The following is a 10,100-nucleotide window of genomic DNA, read 5'->3' on the forward strand; positions in this document are numbered from 1 at the left end:
TGTTGTTAAGGTCCACTACAGTATAAACTCAGTGATAGACCAGGGTATGAGGTTGCTAAGGTGTTGGGTTAAGGTCACTACAGTATAAAACTCAGTATAGACCAGGTTATGAGGTTGCTAGGTGTTGGGTTTAGGTCACTGCAGTATAAACTCAGTGTAGAACCAGGTTATGAGGTGCTAGGGTGTTGGGTTAAGGTCACTACAGTATAAACTCAGTATAGACCAGGTTATGAGGTTGCTAGGTGTTGGGTTAAGGTCACTCAGTAAAACTCAGTTGTAGACCAGGTATGAGGTTGCTAGGTGTGGGTTAAGGTCACTACAGTATAAACTCAGTATAGACCAGGTTATGAGGTTGCTAGGTGTTGGGTTAAGGTCACTAAGTATAAACTCAGTATAGACCAGGTTATAGGTTGCTAGGTGTTGGGTTAAGGCACTACAGTATAAACTCAGTATAGACCAGGTTATGAGGTTGCTAGGTGTTGGGTTAAGGTCACTCAGTATAACTCAGTGTAGACCAGGTTATGAGGTTGCTAGTGTTGGGTTAAGGTCACTACAGTATAAACCAGTATAGACCAGGTTGTGAGGTTGCTAGGTGTTGGGTGAAGTCACTAAAGTATAAACTCAGTATAGACCAGGTTATGAGGTTGCTAGGTGTTGGGTTAGGTCACTGCAGTATAAACTCGGTGTAGACCACGTTTATGAGTTGCTAGGTGTTGGGTTAAGGTCACTACAGTATAAACTCAGTATAGCCAGGTTATGAGGTTGCTAGGTGTTGGGTTAAGGTCACTAAAGTATAAACTCAGTATAGACCAGTTATGTGGTTGCTAGGGGTTGTATAAGGCACTACAGTATAAAACTCAGTGTAGACCAGGTTATGAGGTTGCATAGTGTGGGTTAAGGTCACTACAGTATAAACTAGCATATAGACCAGTATGAGGTTGCTAGGTGTTGGTTAAGGCACTACAGTATAAAACTCACTATAGACCAGGTTATGAGGTTGCTAGGTGTTGGGTTAAGGTCACTACATCATAAACTCATATAGACCAGGTTATGAGTTGCTAGGTGTTGGGTTAAGGTCACTACATCATAAACTCAGTGTAGACCAGGTTTAAGGTTGCTAGGTGTTGGTTAAGGCACTACAGTATAAACTCAGTATAGACCAGGTTATGAGGTTGCTAGGTGTTGGGTTAAGGTCACTACAGTATAAACTCAGTATAGACCAGGTTTATGAGGTGCTAGGTGTTGGGTTAAGGTCACTACAGTATAAACTCAGTATAGACCAGGTTATGAGGTTGCTATGGTGGGTGTTGGGTCAAGGTCACACAGTATAAACTCAGTATAGACCAGGTTATGGTTGCTAGGTGTTGGGTAAGGTAACTCAGTATAAAAACTCAGTATAGACCAGGTTATAAGCTTGCTAGGTGTTGGGTAAGGTCCTGCAAGTATAAACTCAGTATAGACCAGGTTATGTGGTTGCTAGTGTTGGTTAAGGTCACTACAGTATAAACTCAGGTATAGACCAGGTTATGAGGTTGCTAGTGTTGGGTTAAGGTCCCTACAGTATAAACTCACTATAGACCAGGTTATGTGGTGGCTAGGTATGGTTAGGTCACTACAGTATAAACTCAGTGTAGACCAGGTTATGAGGTTGCTAGGTGTTGGGTTAAGGCCACACATATAAACTCAGTATAGACCAGGTTATGAGGTTGCTAGGTGTTGGGTTAAGGTCACTACGAGTATTTAAACTCAGTATAGACCAGGTTATGAGGTTGCTAGGTGTTGGGTTAAGGTCATACAGTATAAAATCAGTATAGACCAGATATGAGGTTGCTAGGTGTTGGGTTAAGTCACTACAGTATAAACTCAGTGTAGACCAGGTTATAAGGTTGCTAGGTGTTGGGTTAAGGCCACTAACAGTATAAACTCAGTATAGACCAGGTTATGAGGTTGCTAGGTGTTGGGTTAAGGTCACTGCAGTATAAACTCAGTGTAGACCAGGTTATAGAGGTTGCTAGGTGTTGGGTTAAGGCCACTACAGTATAAACTCAGTATAGACCAGGTTATGAGGTTCGAGGTGTTGGGTTAAGGTCACTACAGTATAAACTCAGTATAGACCAGGTTATGAGGTTGCTAGGTGTTGGGTTAAGTCATACAGTATAAACTCAGTATAGACCAGGTTATGAGGTTGCTAGTGTTGGGTTAAGGTCATTACAGTATAAACTCAGTATAGACAGGTTATGAGGTTGCTAGGTGTTGGGTAAGGTACTACCAGTATAAACTCAGTATAGACCAGGTTATGGGGTTGCTAGGTGTTGGGTTAAGGTCACCACAGTATAAACTCATATAGACCAGGTTATGAGTTGCTAGGTGTTGGGTTAAGGTCACTACAGTATAAACTCAGTTAGACCAGGTTATGAGGTTGCTAGGTGTTGGGTAAGGCACTACAGTATAAACTCAGTATAGACCAGGTTATGAGGTTGCTAGGTGTTGGGTTAAGGCCACTACAGTATAAACTCAGTATAGACCAGGTTATGAGGTTGCTAGTGTTGGGTTAAGCCACTACAGTATAAACTCAGTATAGACCAGGTTATGGTTGCTAGGTGTTGGTAAGGTCACTACATTCATAAACTCAGTATAGACCAGGTTATGGAGGTGCTAGGTGTTGGTTAAGGTCACTACATCATAAACTCAGTATAGACCAGGTTATGAGGTTGCTAGGTGTTGGGTTAAGGTCACTACAGTCATAAACTCAGTATAGACCAGGTTATGTGGTTGCTAGGTGTTGGATTAAGGTCACTACAGTATAAACTCAGTATAGACCAGGTTATGAGGTTGCTAGGTGTTGGTTAAGGTCACTACAGTATAAACTCAGTATAGACCAGGTTATGAGGTTGCTAGGTGTTGGGTTAAGGCACTACAGTATAACTCAGTATAGACCAGGTTATGAGGTTGCTAGGTGTTGGGTTAAGGCCACTAACAGTATAAACTCAGTATAGACCAGGTTATGAGGTTGCTAGTGTTGGGTTAAGGTCACTACAGTATAAACTCAGTATAGACCAGTTATTGAGGTTGCTAGGTGTTGGTTAAGGTCACTACATCATTAAACTCAGTATAGACCAGGTATGAGGTTGCTAGGTGTTGGGTTAAGGCACTACAGTATAAACTCAGTATAGACCAGGTTATGAGGTTGCTAGGTGTTGGTTAAGGTCACTACAGTATAAAACTCAGTTATAGACCAGGTTATGAAGTTGCTAGGTGTTGGTTAAGGTCACTACAGTATAAACTCAGTATAGACCAGGTATATGAGCGTTGCTAGGTGTTGGGTTAAGGTCACTACAGTATAAACTCAGTATAGACCAGGTTATGAGGTTGCTAGGTGTTGGTTAAGGTCACTACAGTATAAACTCAGTATAGACCAGGTTATAGAGTTGCTAGGTGTTGGGTTAAGGCCACTACAGTATAAACTCAGTAATAGACCAGGTTATGAGTTGCTAGGTGTTGGGTTAAGGTCACTACAGTAAAACTCAGTATAGACCAGGTTATGAGGTTGCTAGGTGTTGGGTTAAGGCCACTACAGGATAAACTCAGTATAGACCAGGTTATGAGGTTGCTAGGGGGTTGGTTAAGGTCACTACAGTATAAACTCAGTGTAGACCAGGTTATAAGGTTGCAGGTGTTGGGTTAAGGCCACTACAGTATAAACTCAGTATAGACCAGGTTATGAGGTTGCTAGGTGTTGGGTTAAGGTCACTACAGTATAAACTCAGTATAGACCAGGTTATGAGGTTGCTAGGTTGTTGGGTTTAGGTCATACAGTATAAACTCATATAGACCAGGTTATAAGGTTGCTAGGTGTTGGGTTAAGGTCACTACAGTATAAACTCAGTATAGACCAGGTTATGAGGTTGCTAGGTGTTGGGTTAAGGTCACTACAGTATAAACTCAGTATAGACCAGGTTATGAGGTTGCTAGGTGTTGGGTTAAGGCCACTACAGTTATAAACTCAGTATAGACCAGGTTATGAGGTTGCTAGGTGGTGGGTTAAGGTCACTACAGTATAAACTCAGTATAGACCAGGTTATGAGGTTGCTAGGTTTGGGTTAAGGCACTGCAGATAAACTCAGTATAGACCAGGTTATGAGGTTGCTAGTGGTTGGGCTAAGGTCACTACAGAAACATTCGTATAGACCAGGTTATGAGGTTGCTAGGTGTTGGTTAAGGTCACTACAGTATAAACTCAGTATAGACCAGGTTATGAGGTTGCTAGGTGTTGGGTTAAGGTCCACTACAGTATAAAACTCAGTATGAGACCAGGTTATGAGGTTGCTAGGTGTTGGTTAAGGTCACTAACAGTATAAACTCAGTATAGACCAGGTTATGAGGTTGCTAGGTGGGGTGTGGGTAAGGTCACTACAGTATAAACTCAGTATAGACCAGGTTATAGGTTGCTAGGTGTTGGGTCAAGGTCACTGCAGTATAAACTCAGTATAGACCAGGTTATGAAGTGCTAGGTGTTGGGTTAAGGTCACTACCAGTATAAACTCAGTATAGACCAGGTTATGTGGTGCTAGGTGTTGGGTTAAGGTCACTTACAGTAAACTCAGTATAGACCAGGTTATGAGGTTGCTAGTGTTGGGTAAGGTCCCTACAGTTATAAAACTCATATAGACCAGGTTATGAGGTTGCTAGGTGTTGGGTTAAGGTCACTACATATAAACTCAGTATAGACCAGGTTATGAGGTTGGCATAGTGTTGGGTTAAGGGCCCTACAGTATATAAACTCACTATAGACCAGGTTATGAGGTTGCTAGGTGTTGGGTTAAGGTCACTACAGTATAAACTCAGTGTAGGACCAGGTTATGAGGTTGCTATGTTGGGTTAAGGCACTACAGTATAAACTCAGTATAGACCAGGTTATGAGTTGCTAGGTGTTGGTAAGGTCACATACAGTATAAACTCAGTATAGACCAGGTTATGAGTTGCTAGGTTTGGGTTTAAGGTCACGTACAGTATAAACTCAGTATATAGACCAGGTTATGAGGTTGCTAGGTGTTGGGTTAAGGTCACTACAGTATAAACTCAGTATAGACCAGGTTATGAGTTGCTAGGTGTTGGTTAAGGTCACTTACAGTATAAAAATCAGTATAACCGGGATATGAGTTGCTAGGTGTTGGGTTAAGGTCACTACAGTATAAACTCAGTATAGACCAGGTTATGAGGTTGCTAGGTGTTGGGTTAAGGCCACTACAGTATAAACTCAGTATAGACCAGGTTATGAGGTTGCTAGGTGTGTGGTTAAGGTCACTACAGTATAAAACTCAGCATAGACCAGGTTTAGGGTTGCTTAGGTGTTGGGTTAAGGTCACTACAGTATAAACTCAGTGATAGACCAGGTTATGAGGTTGCTAGGTGTTGGTGTTGGGTCAAGCACTACAGTATAAACTCAGTATTAGACCAGTTATGTAAGGTTGCTAGGTGTTGGGGCAAGGTCACTGCAGTAATAAACTCAGTATAGACCAGGTTATAAGTTGCTAGGTGTTGGGTTAAGGTCACTACAGTTATAAACTCAGTATAGACCAGTGTATGAGGTTGCAGTGTTGGGGTTAAGGTCACTACAGTATAAACTCAGTAAGACCAGGTTATAGGTTGCTAGGTGTTGGGTCAAGGTCACTGCAGTATAAAACTCAGTATAGACCAGCGTTATAAGCTTGCAGTGTTGGGTCAAGGTCACTGCAGTATAAACTCAGTATAGACCAGTTATGGGTTGCTAGGTGTTGGGTTAAGGTCACTTACAGTATTAAACTCAGTATTAGACCAGGTTATAAAGGTTGCTAGGTGTTGGGTTAAGGTCACTACAGTATAAACTCAGTATAGACAGGTTATGAGGTTGCTAGGTGTTGGGTTAAGGCCACTTACAGTATAAAACTCAGTATAGACCAGGTTATGAGGTTGCTAGGTGTTGGTTAAGGTCACTACAGTATAAACTTAGTATAGACCAGGTTATGAGGTTGCTAGGTTGGGGGTTAGGTCACTACAGTATAAACTCAGTATAGACCAGGTTATGAGGTTGCTAGGTGTTGGTTAAGGTCACTTACAGTATAAACTCAGTATAGACCAGGTTATGTTGGGTGCAGTGTTGGATTAAGGTCACTACATTTATAAACTCAGTATAGACCAGGTTATTGAGGGTTGCTAGGTGTTTGGGTTAGGTCACTACAAGTATAAACTACTATAGACCAGTTATGAGTTGCTAGGTGTATGGGTTAAAGGTCACTACATCATAAACTTCACTATTTAGACCAGGTTATGAGGTTAGAAGTTACAGGTCTGTGAGAGCCAGAAATCTTGCTTGTTTGTAGGTGACCAAATACTTATTTTCCACCATAATTTGCAAATAAATTCATTAAAAATCCTGCAATGTGATTTCTGGATTTTTCTTTCTCATTTTGTCTGTCATAGTTGAAGTGTACCTATGATGAAAATTACAGGCCTCTCTCATCTTTTTAAGTGGGAGAACTTGCACAGTTGGTGGCTGACTAAATATTTTTTGCCCCACTGTACATATAAGATGAGTAATGTAGGGTATGTAAACATTATATAAAGTGGCATTGTTTAAAGTGACTAGTGATACATTTATTACAGCCAATTTTCAATTTTTAAAGTGGCTAGAGATTTGAGTCAGAACGTTGGCAGTAGCCAGTTAGTGATGGCTGTTTAACAGTCTGATGGCCTTGAGATAGAAGCTGTTTTTCAGTCTCTCGGTCCCAGCTTTTATGCACCTTTACTGACCTCGCCTTCTGGATGAACAGGCAGTGGCTCGGGTGGTTGTTGTCCTTGATGATCTTTTTGGCCTTCCTGTGACATCGGGTGGTGAGGGTGTCCTGGAGGGCAGGTAGTTTGCCCCCGGTGATGCGTTGTGCAGACCTCACTACCCTCTGGAGAGCCTTGCGGTTGTGGGCGGAGCAGTTGCCGTACCAGGCGGTGATGCAGCCCGACAGCATGCTCTCGATTGTGCATCTGTAAAAGATTGTGAGTGTTTTTGGCGACAAGCCGAATTTCTTCAGCCTCCTGAGGTTGAAGAGGCGCGTTTTTGCCTACTTCACCACGCTGTCTGTGTGGGTGGACCATTTCAGTTTGTCCGTGATGTGTACGCAGAGGAACTTAAAACGTTCCACCTTCTCCACTACTGTCCCATCGGGGTGGATAAGGGGGTGCTCCCTCTGCTGTTTCCTGAAGTCCACGATCATCTCCTTTGTTTTGTTGACGTTGAGTGTGAGGTTATTTCCCTGACACCACACTCCGAGGGCCCTCACCTCCTCCCTGTAGGCTGTCTCGTCGTTGTTGGTAATCAAGCCTACCGCTATAGGGTCGTCTGCAAACTTGATGATTGAGTTGAAGGCATGCATGGCCACGCAGTCATGGGTGAACAGAGAGTACAGGAGAGGGCTGAGAATGCACCCTTGTGGGGCCCAAGTTCTGAGGATCAGCAGGGTGGAGATGTTGTTAGGGCAGTGTGATTCCGATTGCGTCATCTGTGGACCTATTGGGGCGGTAAGCAAATTGGAGTGGGTCTAGGGTGTCAGGTAGGATGGAGCTGATATGATTCTTGACTAGTCTCTCAAAGCACTTCATGATGACGGAAGTGAGTGCTACGGGGCGATAGTCATTTAGCTCAGTTACCTTAGCTTTCTTGGGGACAGGAACAACGGTGGCCCTCTTGAAGCATGTGGGGAACAGCAGACTGGGATAGGGATTGATTGAATATGTCTGTAAACACACCAGCCAGCTGGTCTGCGCATGCTCTGAGGACGCGGCTGGGAATGCCCGCAACATATTGTCCAAAGTTCACCTTGCCCTCAAATGTTTCTAAACGTGTGATGACGAATCGAGTTCTTGTAGGGGTCCCTCGGCGATCTGCTGCAGCTGATCCTTTGATGCCGGGTCACGCACCAATCTGTTGCCGGTATTCTTTATGTACCACAGGAGAACTCAAGAAATGGAAGAGCGACACCACGGCTGTCTTTTAGGCTTTTATGTTGATCTGCTGCAATAGTATTGTGAAAAGACAGGACAGGAACACATCAGTCTCCAATGCACCATCTGACAATTGTTCTTTCTCTCTCAGAGTTTTTCTCGGACTCACACAATCACATTCATATATATAAAGCCATAATGTATTACTATAAAATAATAACCAGTCCTTAATACAACGAATGTATAATCTTAATTCTTAGACAATAGAACCATACCTGCAATAGTATTGTGAAAAGACAGGACAGGAACACATCAGTCTCCAATGCACCATCTGACAAGTTGTTCTACACAGGAGCATGAAGAAAGGCAAAACACATATCACTGTCTCAACATCCCCAATACATTACTTAGGTGCTTTCAGTGTTGACAGTACCAAAATACAACAACTCATGTACAAAAACACAGCAACATAAACAAGTTACAACGGAAATCGCCTATATTCCATTCAGACCGTAGAGGACCAAACTACATCTCCCATAATGCAATGCCAGCACCAGTCGGCAGCTTAGCTAACCGTCTGCATCACAGATAGGCATTCTAGCTAGCAACAGAAGCACTTTTAGCACTCTGTAAACTATATTAATAACAACAACATTCTAGCTAACAACAATATTCCTGTTCACGGGCTTTGGCCACTGACCTCCTGGGTGGCGCAGTGGTCTAGGGCACTGCATCGCAGCGCTAGCTGCGCCACCAGAGTCTCTGGGTTCGCGCCCAGGCTGGGCGGTTCCCCCAGGCTCTGTCGCAGCCGCCGCAACCGGGGGTCCGTGGGGCGATGCACAATTGGCATAGCGTCGTCCGGGTTAGGGAGGGTTTGGCCGGTAGGGATATCCTTTCTCAGTATGTAAAAAAAATATATATATTTTTTTTTATAAAATGTATGCACTCTACTGTAAGTCGCTCTGGATAAGCGTCTGCTAAATGACTAAAATGAAATGAAAATGAACAATTAAACTTGAAAGTTACATGTTTCAATAGTCTCACACTCCCTTCTAACAATATCTTACAGCATATTTAACCTTGGGATGCTTTACTTATTTCACGTTATGGACTTCTACAAAGGAGTAATCTCCAACACATACCTTTCTCTCTCAGAGTTTTCTCGGACTGAGGAGAGCGGGAGCTACGGGTAGTACCAGGGCGTTAGTAGGTGACACAAGCACCTGGATGAAATAAAATACATTTAATGAAACAAAACCCGAAGATGTTAACATCATTCAGCTACTGTAGCTGCCTACCTAACATCAACAGCAGCACCAGTAGCGCAAGTTCCTGGCGATCATAGCGATCTGACTCCCCCCCTCTGTCTGAACTTGGAATATTCCTGTTCGCGGGCTTTGGCCACTGACCCTCAACCTGGTTGTTCTGTTCTGCGTTGTGAACTATCTTAATAATTTGAAGTTTGATGGAATAACCATTTTAACTCTACTACACACAGACAGCAAGACCGGTTTAATTCAACAGATGAAACAGATTGCAGTACACTGTGTTTATGCTATTAACACATAAAACATGTTTTAACAATACAATACAATGTTCATAATACATCTAGCCTACAGATCAATACGCTGATTCTGTGAGCGAGTTATTAGCAAGTGCATCGGTGATGATGTACCCACAGCGACTATTAAAACCTTCCCCAACCGGAAACCGTGGATTGATGGCAACATTCGGCAAAACTGAAAGCACGAACCACTGCTTTTAATCAGGGCAAGGCGACCGGAACATGACCGAATACAAACAGTGTAGCTATTCCCTCCGCAAGGCAATCAAAACAGCTAAGCGTCAGTATAGAGACAAAGTAGAGTCGCAATTCAACGGCTCAGACACAAGAGGTATGTGGCAGGTCTACAGTCAATCACGGACAACAGAAAGAAACCAGCCCCGTCGCGGACCACGATGTCTTGCTCCCAGACAAACTAAACAACTTCTTTGCTCGCTGAGGACAATACAGCGCCACCGACACGGCCCGCTACCAAACCTATGGGCTCTCCTTCACCGCAGCCAATGTGAGTAAAACATTTAAACGTGTTAACCCTCGGCAAAAAAATGCTGCAGGCCCAGAC

This window comes from Salvelinus sp. IW2-2015, unplaced genomic scaffold (genome assembly GCF_002910315.2).
Source record: "Salvelinus sp. IW2-2015 unplaced genomic scaffold, ASM291031v2 Un_scaffold1135, whole genome shotgun sequence".
Lineage (NCBI taxonomy): Eukaryota > Metazoa > Chordata > Actinopteri > Salmoniformes > Salmonidae > Salvelinus > Salvelinus sp. IW2-2015.